This window comes from Panthera leo, chromosome C1 (genome assembly GCF_018350215.1).
Source record: "Panthera leo isolate Ple1 chromosome C1, P.leo_Ple1_pat1.1, whole genome shotgun sequence".
In the NCBI taxonomy this organism is placed as follows: domain Eukaryota; kingdom Metazoa; phylum Chordata; class Mammalia; order Carnivora; family Felidae; genus Panthera; species Panthera leo.
The window spans coordinates 25,515,700-25,528,910 of NC_056686.1; the positions used below are offsets into that span (position 1 = coordinate 25,515,700).

General features: G+C 46.5%; 1 protein-coding gene across 1 annotated transcript in view; it reads right to left on the minus strand.

Moving 5' to 3' along the window:
- CSMD2 (CUB and Sushi multiple domains 2) overlaps positions 1-13,211 on the minus strand; it is a 540,846-nt gene that overhangs the window by 235,963 nt on the left and 291,672 nt on the right.

The window sequence follows — 13,211 nt, forward strand, 5'->3', positions numbered from 1 at the left end:
ACCTTCCAAAAGGAGCAACGGAGATAAGCCGGCAATGTTGGCCACATACTTCCTGAGCACACAGTGTGCCTCTTAAATTCATACTGGATGTAATCCAATCCACAGGCCATGGATTGTGCTCATGGTTTTGTGTTCCTTTTTTCTTTTTTTTTGGCCCAATCCCCACCTCCCAGGCAGGCAAGATTGGGGTGCTGGTGCCCTGAGTTAGATGAGCAGGGCCTTCCACAGAGCTGATCCCGCCCTAATTCCTGAAGCATGTCCATTCTGTCCTCCATCACACACACTTGGGTTTCCCACCTCTGGCTATGACCACCCCTTTGCCAACACTGGAAAGCTCTCCCGCTCTACTTGACATTCATAATTTGGAACATGAAAGGATGGATTTCAGAGTTGTCTTCTCCTATCTTGCATTCTTTCTAGGGCACCACAGCCCACACATGACTCTTAGATGTATGCCCCCAGGACAGACCACTCTTCCGATCCCCAGACCTCTACATCCTGTGGTCTTTGCAATGTTTCCATCCAGCCTGAGTATCCACGGAGCACCTGCTGTGTATCAAACATTGCTCTGGGTTTGGATTGGCAACCAACAAGGCAGGTAAGCAAGCCCACAGTGTTCATGAAATCTACATTGTAATGGAACGTAAGCCCGGGAGAAGGGAAAAAAATGAATGCAGTGGGGGGGAGGTCTACTTTCAATGAGGAGGTCTGAGACGGCCTGTCTGAGGAGGCAGTCTTGGAGATGTGGCCTGATGACAAGAAGACAGCCATCCTAGAGGAAGATCACTGCAGATGGAGGGGGTACATATGAGGGGGGGGGGAGCACTGTGGCAGAAGCAAAGTGAACCACAGAGCTACTAGGAACGTGAGATGAGATGAAAAGGATGGCCAAGGTCTTTCAGACCACGAGAAGGAGTTTGGCTTTTGCCACAGCAGATTAAACTAAATACGTCTAATACTGAACTCCAAAGCCTTCTTTCCCAAACCTGGTTCCTCTAGATTCTAGGGTCTGGAATGTTCGCTGGTGTCAGCAAATGTTTCAGCCCTGCCAGCACTCAGTTATAGGTTTTCCTCTTCGCATTGCCCAGCCACTCAGCTTTATGCCATTGCCTCCCAAGTAAACTCCAGAAGCCCAGGCCCTCCTGCATGCGGCAGACTGGGTAGGGAACTGTCTGACGAATGTGTCTGCTGGGGATCCCAATGGCGTCTCAAATGCATATCCAAAATTGAACTCTTTATCTGTTTTCCTAAGCCTCCCTCATTCCTTATCTCCATGAATGACAACACCCAGTTACCTAAGCAAAATATAGCAACCTCTTCTTCCACACTCCCATATTCCATCAGCCACTAACTTCAGTTGATTCTATCTCTTCAATATCTCTTGTACTTGTCACATCCCCATCATGCCACTATTAAGTCAAGGCGCTCTTCCTGCTGCACTGGTCTACCTGGTTTCCTAGCTTTCAAGCTCACTCCCCTTGAGTCCATCCTCTGTATTGGCTCCTGAGTGAATTTCATAAATCATAAATCCTCATGATGTTACATCCTTTCCTGGACCTCTTTAAATACTCCCTATTACACAGAGGATAAAACCCAAACTCCTCAAAAGGAAACAAAAGACCTCCAAAGACCCAAGGCCCTCCCACTCCCCCACTGCACCCTACATTCCAGCCCTATTAGACTACTCACAGCCCTGCAGTGTGCACGGCTAACTTCATGTCTTTCCCAGCTATTTTCCCTTTCTAAAATGTTCTTTCCTCCTGTCCACTTGGAAGACTCTGCTAAGCATCACTTCTATTGAGTGCTGTGGGTCCCTCCTACCTTTCACCCATCCTTCCTAGCTATAGTCAGAGAGTTCTGTACACCAGGACTGTACATAGAGTTCTGTACATAGAACCTGTACACCAGGTTCATCTCACTCAGTGCCTGCTCTGGCTTCACCCTATCTTCTTGAGCTTCTCCCTTCTTCCATGAGAACAGATGCCCTCTGTACAGACTGGTCCTTCAGCCTGGGTCTCAGAATGAGAGGCTCTGTAGAGCCCAGTCAAGCCCCACAGAGCCATAACTGACCTACGCCCTCATGGGATGTGAACGAGAAATGAATGTCTGTTGTTTCAGTTCCACTGAGATTTTTGGACTGTTGATACCATAGCAAAAATTGATTAATACACTATGAAAAGGGATATGAAGAACTCAGAAAGTGAAGGGCTGCCTTTTGGATAAGGTGGTTAGAGAAGGCTTCTCTGGGGAGGGGACAGTTAACAGGTGATAAGAAGGACGCAGCCATCTGAGGAACATTCCAATATGGGAGAGCTGCACTTGAAGCTTACCCTTTCCACTGGGGTAGAAGGAATTTAGAGTACCTGAGGATATGAAAGGGGGGCAGTGAGTCTGGGCAGAGTAAGTGAGGGGGTGAGTGGCATGGGATGAGGGGAGAGGTAAGAAGGGGTCAATCACATCGTGCTTCATAGACCTTTGGCTCAGAGATCACCCTCAGCATCCAAAATGTTCAGCTGAGAACCAGTCCTTTTCTTGGCATAAAGTTTGTTGGGTCGTGGTTAGAGTAGCCACAAATACTTTGCCCAAATTGGACCACTTTTGAGAATGAAAGATGGTACTACTAATAATTACTTTAGGACACAGATATAAACTGGGATTGTCCCAAGCAGATATGAACGTGTGGTCACCCCACTCATGGTACTTTTATTTCCTTCCACGAAAGTACTCTTTATCTTGAGGGGGTAGCTTTTGCCTTAAGCTCCTCATTCACAATCCAATCCCCTCTTGGAGCTGGAGTCTTAAAGTGAAGCTCGCTGGTGAGGTTCTGACCATTGCTAAATTCTTGCCTCCCCTTACTAGACTTGCTCCCCATACCCTGCCTAGAGGTTGGCTAGGTTCTTGTCACAAACTGACAATGCCGCTCCTGGCCGCTCTTGTTCAACTCTTGGAATAACCCATTGCCAGGGTTTTTACCTTGCAGCCATGACTGCTTTTTGCCACACCTCAGGAACAATGCCTACCCAAACCATTCCTGGTGCTAAGCATAGCTTTTAGACCTTATTAAAAGCCAAGCTCTGAACTAGGGTCCTATGTACTCCTTAGCTGCTGGCTGAGGACTCCTGTCACAGGTTTCCAGGATAGGTCTAGAACCTTATGGAACAAAGCATGAAGAAAATCTCTGCTCTGCACTCCTGGGAAGAAGCTGAGTCTATATTCTTGGGGCTCAGCTTTTATCTTGAAAACAGATCATACATTATTTGGAAAATATACATAGCCAAGCTAAGCCACCACCCCCAAATTGGAACAAATGTGAATCCTGAAAAATTTCAGTTTGCCTGTTATTTTTCACTTACTAGTTGTATACCTTTTTTGGGAGGTGGCATTGGGGGACTACTGTACTTCACTGACATTGTTTCCACACGTATAAAAATTGGACTAGTAACTTTTACATCACACCTGTGTTGTGAAGTAGAAGTTACGCTTCTGAAGGCACTGAGTGCGGCACCATGCCTGGGCACGTGGGAGGTATAAAATCAATTTTTGTTGAATTTGAAATATGAGGCACTTCCTACTTCTGCTGCTGATGGGTATGTCTCCACACATGCTCCTGTTCAGCACATCTCCAAGTCTCAACCAGCCTACTGAGGATGCCTCCCCACCCCTCCCCTTGCATAGCCCATTGCTCAACAAAGCAAGACTCCAGACCAAGGTTTGCTCTCTGGTCCTTAGTCTCTCTTCTTCTCAGTGAGGGAGTGAGCTTCAAGCCCTGGCTCTTGAGCCAGCATCTGTGAAAACAGCCCCTCTTCAGGGAAACTCTGTGTTTCCTCCATAGTTCTCTTAGTCAAACATGGGAGAGCACAGTGGAGAAGGCAGGGTCTGCAACGAGGCCACAGGAACACACTTAGCATAGACGTAGCTTGGGAAATTTTACAGAGAAAAGAACCTGCTAGCTATGCTCCCACTTCAGGTGAAAGCTGAAGTGAGGGTGGCATATAGACCCCATCCCACTGTTAAGCAGGGGCCACGGTCCAGGATTAGATCCCTAAAGCTTGATCAGTTTTCCCAGCCTCGTTTTACCCAGGTAGCTATAGGTATGGTCCCAAGATACCTTGGAGTAGGACTCTTAGCTGTAGGAATCTACCACTCAGACTGGGCCCTATACTAAACTGTGTTTGCAGTCTGGTTCTGGACAGATTCTTGAGTTGGACTGGGCTGAAATGTCACCTGTGCTATGATCCTCCAAGGAATCTTCTGAGAATCTTTCAATTGGGATATGTTTTTCTTCCTATACATTCTGGGGGCACTTTGTGGCCATGTCTATTATTGTAATGATTCAAACGCTGCTTTATAATACAAGTATGTACTTATCACATTCGCTAGACTGTGAGCTCTTCGAGAGCAAGAGCCATGCTAGAATCATGCCTGTTACTCTCCCAGCGTGAGCACAATGCCAGTGTGCAGCAGGCACGCCCATTCACGTTTTGCTGCCTTCCAACGAAACGAGAGGCAGGCAGTGGCAGCATCAAGTTGGAATGTCAGAGTACTGGACTCTGCATCCCATTCCTCACTGGGTATCAACATGGAGGCCAACATTTCTTGGATCCCAGGAGGTTACCACCGTCACAATGACCGAGTTATGGCAGACTCGGCCTGGTGAGACTCACAGCAATGACATATGACCACATATATCATAGCTCCAGGCCTTAAGGGGCTGCCATCTAGACAGGGGACCAAACCCCTCAGCAAGAATGCAAAACTCCCTTGTAAACAACTGGCACACAGTGCATGTTCCATGTTAGTGGCTCACAAATCTGACCTAGCAGCTGGATCACCTAGGAAGGTTTTAGAACTACAATGCCTGGGCCCCATCCCAGTCCTACTGAATCAGAATTTTTGGGAATGAAGATTCTGTATTTTAAAAAGCCTATGAGTGATTCTAATGATTGGCTACATTTGGGCCCATTTTAGACTGCGCAGGGCCACCAAAGACACCTCCTTCACCCATAAAATATCTGCCTATTTAAAAATAAAGTGATAGTAAGTAATGTTTGTGATCCACACTGGCCTGTTAGGGAGTGTTGACTTTACTTCCTTGAACATGCTGGCGGCTCCTTTGCAAGCCATCCCTTCATCCAGTCTTTGCCTGATCACACCCTGCTCAGTCAGGTCTGCTGATGACCTTCATTCCATGGGCTCAGTTCTTACAGCCAGGTCCTGAGCCCAGGCCCAGACCTGCCTCACGGTCAAGGGAAGTCTTATGCCCTCAAGCCAGTGGGGTGAAGTCTGAGTGGGCCTGTGAGGAATCCAACCCAGCCATATGCCCAGTAGTTTGAGGACCCTCCTCTCTGTCACATCCACTCCATGTGTGCCCCAGCCTCGGGACTGGGATTCTGCTCTGGTTCTTGGTTTCCTCTCCAGGCCTTTTCTAATCCTGCAGCTTCTGGTTTGGGCAGGGATGCCCTGCAGGGGTAGAGCTTCTTCTCCTGGGTGAAGACTTGATTCAACCTAGAAGCTGCCTTCCTCCACTAGTATCTGCCTATTTAGAAGTAAAGGTAAAAAGCAATGTATGACCCACACTGGCCTGTAGGGCAAGTGTTGACTTTACTTCCTAGAACATTCTGATAGGAAACGCTGGCAGCCACTTTTATGAGCCATCCCTTCATCCAGGGTCAGTTTTCCCAGCCCTGGCTTCCCTCCACCCTGGCTTACCCTCCCCATGCTGCCCCTGTGGTGCTGAAATGCTTCACAGCCATGACTGTAGTGTCCCTTCCCCAGTGCAGGAGCAGACAGAGATCCTCCCTGCCTCCCACCCCACCAGGACATTGTCCAAGGAAATGACTCTTCTGGGTTACTGGAGGCCCTCTACAGAGCAGGTGCCCTACCTCCCACCCCAACTCTGCAGAGCACTAACACAGTGAGACCACAAGTCTTCAGTGTCCAGGTTCTTGAGGACTGGGTAACAGAAGAAGGTGGCCCCAGAAGCTTACATGCTGGTTTTGAATTTCTAGGAATTGGCCTGAAATACAAATTTGGACCAAAGCAATCCCCAGGTTCCCTGCTCCTCTCCTGGGGCCACCTGTGGGTTATTGAGGCCTTCAAGGCAGCCTAGAGAACTGAGCAGAACATTACATCAGCAGAGGATGTTCACACAGCTCTTGTTACAGCCCCATGCCCCTGATCACAAGCAGTGCCCAGGAATATTATCCCCCGCATGGAGGCTGATGCTTTCAAACCTCAGCTGATCCCGATTCCGGCTCCAAACATTTGAGAAAGGCAATTTCCGAAGACCCTAGCTACTGCAATCATATTTTCTGGGCCAAAGGAAAGGATATTTGAAATTGTTCTTGTCCTGGAAAAATCTGGGAGTATATATTTACAGGAAAAGCCAGGATTCAGTCACAGAGAGGAGGGGGAAAAGGGACAGGCTTCACCTGTGCACAGGGCATTGAGGTCGGAGTGGGAGGAGAGTGAATAAAGTACCTGCCTATTTAAAAATAAAGGTAGCAAGTGATGTATGTGACCTATATGAAGAAAACCCACAAAGCTGTTATATTTAGAGAAATGTAAGTAGATGAACAAAAAGAGTGACATGCCAGGTTTCCGGATGGGGAGGCTGTGTATTATAAAAATGTCTATTTTCCTCCAGTTAATTTATGGTTTAATAGGAGTGCACATACAAAATCCCAATAGGATTTTTTTTTACTCTGACAAAATGATTCTAAAATTAATCTTGAACAACAAACAGATGAGAATAACAATGAATACTTCTGAAAGAAAAAATAATTAACGGAGAAAGGAGGAGTTTTCGGCACTGCCAGATATTAGAACATATTATAAAACAACAATTAAAATTATTCAATGCCGGGGCTGAGATAGAAATAGAGCAGCAGGACAAAGCGTGTCTCAAGAAACAGACTTAACTACATGTGAGGATTCAGTGTGCGATAAAACAATTCATTTCCCTCAAATCAAAAGGGAAACGAATTGCTTAATGCATCGTGTTGGAAAACTGCTTAATAGTTTGGACCATACGTTATACATTCCTCTAAATAAACTCCAGATGGATTAACAAATTATATTTTTAAAAAAATCAAATTACTGACAAATAACCAAAAATAGGACAGACCGCTTCTCAGATCCATGGCAGAATGATAACTGTCAGCTTTGAAAAGAGATCACAAATATTGAGGGTTTGTCTATATAAAACAAATGCACAATGCAAAATAGGAAAAAAAAATAAAATGAAATGAAATAAATAAAGGAGTGGGGGAAACAAGAGATTGGGAAAACACATGTATCAAATACTGCAAAGAGTTTCTACCCACAGTATAGGAAGAGTACCTTCAAATTGGGAAGGAAAACACCAACACAACACCGTTGTGGCCACATGTCAGTGCAGATAGTTGCTACACAGGGACTACAAACACCAAGTGCTCCTGTCCCCTCGAGACAGGAATGGACCCAGGCTGGCTGGAGGGAAGCCAGGCTGGCATCTCTGTCGAGGTTCCTGTGACAGAAATCCTGATGCCACTTTCATACCCCTTGGCCCAGCAGGGACATGCCTCTGGCCCAGGGGTACCCAGCGGTCTCTCTCCAGTTGCTACTCCCATGGACCTACACTTCCTTCTTCCACTCACATCCGTTTGGCAGCGGCCAACCCCTTTAGGAAGCACCCAAAGCAAGGACCCAGATGGGGGGTGCATGCATGCAGGCACATGTGTGCATCAATGAATCCATTGAACACCCCCTGCTGCATAGGCCCGACCCCCATGGCTTCTCTCAGAACCCAGTGCTGCCCCCTGGATGTTCCTGTTCCAACAGGAGCACCACTCTGCCCTCCCATCCTTTAGGCCCCACTGTTCTAACAGCGATGACTTCTCTACGCTCCATGAGAAGGCGGTCTGTTGCTCCCCCGTTCAGCACCCGCTACGATATCTGCCGCATCACAGGCACTCAGCCAATAGGTGTTAAATAAAAGAATGAATCTTTGTGGGGCAGATCCTAAATGTGTCTGTATCACCAGTGCTTTCTAAATGAAAAACTAAATTTTGAACCACAAGAGCCCACTTTAATTTACATAATTATGTCTATCTCTACATCAGAGCGAGCTCTGTGATTCATCAGAGCGAGCTGTGTCCGATTCATCTCTGGATTTGTAGCACTTATCATGACATTTGGCACTTTAGAGAAGTCGACCAGGGATATATTCAACTTATACTTATTAAATTAACAATTTTTTAAAAGGTCACGCAAATAACTTGAGGTCTGGTGATGTAGATAAAGGTTGCAAGCAATACGTCATACGACCTACATGAAGAAGACCACTAAGTCGTTGTATCTAGAAAAGTGAAAGCACATGAACATGAAAGACAGAGATGTCATGTTTCTGGGTGGGAAGGCAGCATATTATATGAATCTTATTCTTCATCACATAACTTTTGTTACTGGCATTAGGAACTGGCACAACAATTTGGGGGAGCAATGTAAGAGTGTACGTCAAGAGTCATAAAAGTGTTCATGCTCTGGCCTGATAACCTCACTCCTGGAAATCTAACCTAAGGAAACAGTTCAAGAGAAAAAAGAAGAAAGCCACGTGCATGAAGATGTTCATCACAGCTTTATGTAAAATAAATGAACGTAACTGTTTGACTAAGTCATGGCTCCCTTCACTAAACAGAATATTCCACAGATGCTCTAAGAACGAAAAGTATGAAAGACATGTAGCAACGTGATAAGACCCACAACACGATGTGAACTTTAAAGCACAGAATGTGAGATATGTTCACTTCGACGAAAATCACACAAAATATGTGTGTGCAGCAGCAAGGATAGAACAAAAATGGCCAAGTCTGAAATTAGTTTTGGTTTAAGGAAGTAACATTAAGAGTGTTTTACTTGTTTAAATCTTTAAATTTATTTAAGCTTTTTAAATACTAGAATATACCACGAGCCTGTGCTGAGTATTGATCCTTGAGCTCCAGATACTTCCTGGACGAGTTCCGGCACAGTATACAGGGCACGGCACTAAGAGATTATCCCTTCAACCCCATCCCCAGATGAGCAAGATCATTCCCAGAGGCCCCCCAGGTTCCAATTTGACCAGGAACAGCCATATCCTCTTATGCAGCTTACTCTGTATACAGTTGGTGCTCAATAAATCAAAGATGGATGGATAAATGGATGGGTAGAAGGAATGAGAAAAAGTGAAGATTAGGGAAAAGCTTGGGCGCCAGTATATTGCATATTGGTATACAACATTCATACAGTTCCAACAAGGGTCGTGGGTCCAGCCTTCACGAATTTTTTTTTTAATGCTTGTCAATCTCTGAAACTGCATGGGAGGAATTCAGCCAACAGTTTGCCTGTGTGCTCTGGGCCTAGTATTTTTGTCCTAAGGCTTCTTTGTCCTTCCTGCTGCAGGTGAGCCCTTGGATTCTGCAAATCCAGAGCAGTGGAGAGAGGATGGGGTTTGGAGTAGGAACCCTGCTCTGTCAATTAACACTTCAAATTCCAGCCCAATGCTCAGTGGTTCTATGACTTCTGAGCTAGTCACCTCATCTCCTTGAACTTTGTTTTCATCAGTAAAATGAGAGAGTAAATATTCCAAAGCTGTAGGGAAGATTTTCTATCTTCCCAATGACATAAAACATTTGATATTGCCATCCTCCTTTACCCCCAGGTTTCTCACCATGATAATCCTATAGACTTTAATCATAGCCTCACTTAAAATGCTAAAACACAGATTTCCTCATATTTAGAATTCAATAAGTCCAGGGTATCTTAGACTTGGGGTTCTCAATCTTGGGTGGTTTTTGCCTCAGGGGATATTTGGCCATGTCCAAGAGGGAGACATTTTGGTTGTCACAACTGGCAGCGGGAGGGCCGTGTGTGCCACTGTCTTCTCGTGGGTACAGGACATGGATGTTGCTAAAACAATGCACAAGACTGCCCCTCCACCGCCAAAAGAACGATCTGGTCCAAAATGTCAATAGTGCTGAGGTTGCGAATTCAGATGACCCTATGACCCCATCCACTCCTTTGTCCAGATGTGTGTGTATGTGTGTGTGTCCAGCATGGGGGAGGGTGGGGGGCTTAGTGGGACAAACTCAGGGGAATAGGGACAGGAGGGTCGTACTAAGAGACCATTTCCTGAAGCGTACCTGTGTGGAACACCCTCCTTTACCTGTCAACTCTTCAAGGCCCAGCTTAAGCCCTGGTTCCTCTGTGACATTTTCTTTGGGTGCCCAAGGACCCATTTTTCCTCCCCTTGGTCTCTCAGGGTTTGGCTGCTGATTCAAAACTTACACCGAATCCATCCCAGTAGGCCCTGCCTTCCCATTTCACACATACGCCACATACATTAGGAACTGAGCAATTAGGATTCACACCTTCCTTCAGTGGTTTACAAAATGGCGTAAGAAAGCCTGCATTTGTGCAGTCTTGGCATATCTCTGGTGAAGCCTGTTTTGAAACTTCTTCTGCAAGTGGCTGCTAATGGACTGATAATTGGTTTCCTGGCTTCCTTATGAAGTGTGAAGCATTCTGCTAGCCTGTCAACAAAGCATCAAATATCGTGCACCACCATCAGAGTTATTTGTCTCTTCCTTCCCATTGTATCTCTTGTGGTGGAAGAATAACCGGATGCATGTGTGGAGAAGGTTCCCTATTCTTTTGCAAGGAACGGGGTGAGATGGGCAGGGCTCTGGGAGAGTGAAGACACTGTGCAGCCTGGCCAGAGTGTTCTCACCAGGACACCAGCTTGAGCACATTTTCTAGGCAGGGGCCAAACAGCTCCGAATCCACTATGTGGTGCTGAGACAGGATGGGCGCTCAGTAAATATTTTCAGGTGGGTGGAAAGTGGTACTACCTCCAACTGATTCTGAGCGGCAATCCCTGGAGGTGGGAATTAACCAAGGAGGAAGAGAGTAACAGGAGAGAAGCTGGTTTCATCTTTTCTTTCAAAATGCTTTTCATTGTGAGAAACATCATCTTCTTTAAAACCTAGATGAAAAAGACCATCTATTGAGTACCTACTACCGCGAGGGCAGCTCAAACGCCAATGGAATGATTCTGAAGTCTCTGCTTGCTACAGAAAATGTTTCGAAACATGAAGGAAAGAGTGTATATGGTCTCAGCAGGGCAATTCCCTAGTAAAGAGCTGTTTTGAAGAAAATGTTTCAAGAGAAGAACAAGGCACCACTTTGCATTTCTTTGGACAATTGTTCACAGAAAGCTGAACCATCAAACTCTTTCTCCAATCTCCTTCTAAATGCTAAGAAGGAAAGGAGGGTTTGTCTGCTAAATATTGTACTAATATTTATTGTGACAACGCATGGTGAAATTTAGGGTGTTTACGCTGACTTTTGCTAGAGGTGCTTTCGTACGTACATTTCATCACTACATTATATGATTCAGAGACTGTATGATTTGATATTTTTAGAGATGCTTCTAGATCACACACTATGACACGTTTGATCTAAGGTCAGGAGTGGAGCCCCAGTTTAACATGTCCCTCAATCAAAGTACATGACCCGCTCTGTCAGTGACCCACTTTTCGGAAGTGGTTTCCAAGCACTCATTGTGGGCAGTGAGGACTGTTTGTGCCATAGTCATCTTGTTCCAGAGATACGATCAGAGAGAGGTATGGAATTTGGGGAGCCAGAACAGAATGCTACCACATTGGGTGGATTAGTAAACCAAAACCAGAGAGAAGATGCCCTGGCCATAGTCATGATGCTGAGCCAGGACTGAGAAACAAGTCTCCAGAGTTTGAATCCAAAGCCATCTCTGTGCACTGGGGCTTCTTAGTGCCGTCTCTCACTACCAGTTAGACTGTGAGCAACCTGAGGGCAAAGCCCGACACCTGTGGAAGTGTCAGTTTAGGGGCTAGGGACTCAGTGGAGAGCTGACAGACGGCGCTCCTTTGACTTCATGGAATAGGAACGCGACCTTGCTGTGTGGTGCAAAAAGGCATGGGGGCCAGCTGGCTCTCTCCGGCCTCCTTCATGAAGCCAGCATCCCTGAGACTCAAGCTGTGTTCTGTTACACCCATATGACCGGAAAAACCTGAGCAATGGGAGTGCCTTGGGGATGCCAACCCCCTACATCCCAGAACCATCCAGAGGAAGAAATACCGTGCTTGCCCCCCAGAGTGTCTCCTTCACAGTTCTCATCAATAAGTCTCAGGCTCCTCTTCCTTACTTGAAACCACAGAATGTACCGCTCCACATGTGCCAGGTTGGCTCTGCCCTTGTTCCTTCTCAGCTGTTTGTAAGCAATGCCCAGCTCACTGGAGGCTGCCTGCCTCATTCCTGGAAATGAAGGGCCTGCTGACAAGCACTTCATGACCCTTTGCTCTTACTGAAGGTTCTAGAAAGATTTCCTAAAACTCCTCCTAAGGGCCGAAGAGTCCAGTAAATTCTTGGAGGACTTGAGTGACAGCCTTCAGGTAGTGGTCTGCTACCCACATCTCTCAGCTTGCGAGGCAGGAAATTTTATCCTGTCCTAAGACGACAGCTGGCTCTGCTACCCACTTCATTCTACTGGCTGTCTGCTCCAGAGGCCTGACCCTCTTCCACTTGTCCTTGCCTTGTTTCATCTAATGGATTTCAGAGATAAAGCCCCCACAAAGCCTGGGGCTCCCACAGTCTGTACCTTTGCCATCTGAGGCCCTGCCTCCAACCTGCTGGGTAGAGCCCTGCCCCATCCACCCACTCTGGCCTCATTCCCGCTGGTCCTGGGCTGTTCTGTCCCAGGCTCCCCTGCCTCTCCTGGCCCCAGTCCCTCTGGCTCCCAGTATGCTATAAGCCAACACCGTTGGGCACTATATTCTAACCACATCCAGCCACAGAGATGGGCAGATTTCATGCAATTTTATTTTTTTGCAACAAGGGTGTATCCAAGGGCGATTTGATGTATATCTAAGAGCAATTTGTTCTTTAAACCTCTTCAAGAATTTCCACACAAACTCACAAGTCATCACAAATGCTCTGTCAAAACAAAGTGATTTTTCTGTTTGAAAAGGTATGACCCAAACTCACCGACTCATATACCAAAGTCTCAGTCCTAACTGACGTTCCCTCATAACCCCCAGGTTATTCTCTCCCCCAGCCCTGGGCGGGGTGGGGAGCGGTGCAGTCTAGAATGTGTAGCACCTGGAGACCCAGAGCAGCCCACTGCAGTGGGAGAAATGATCAGAGGGTCAGGCTTC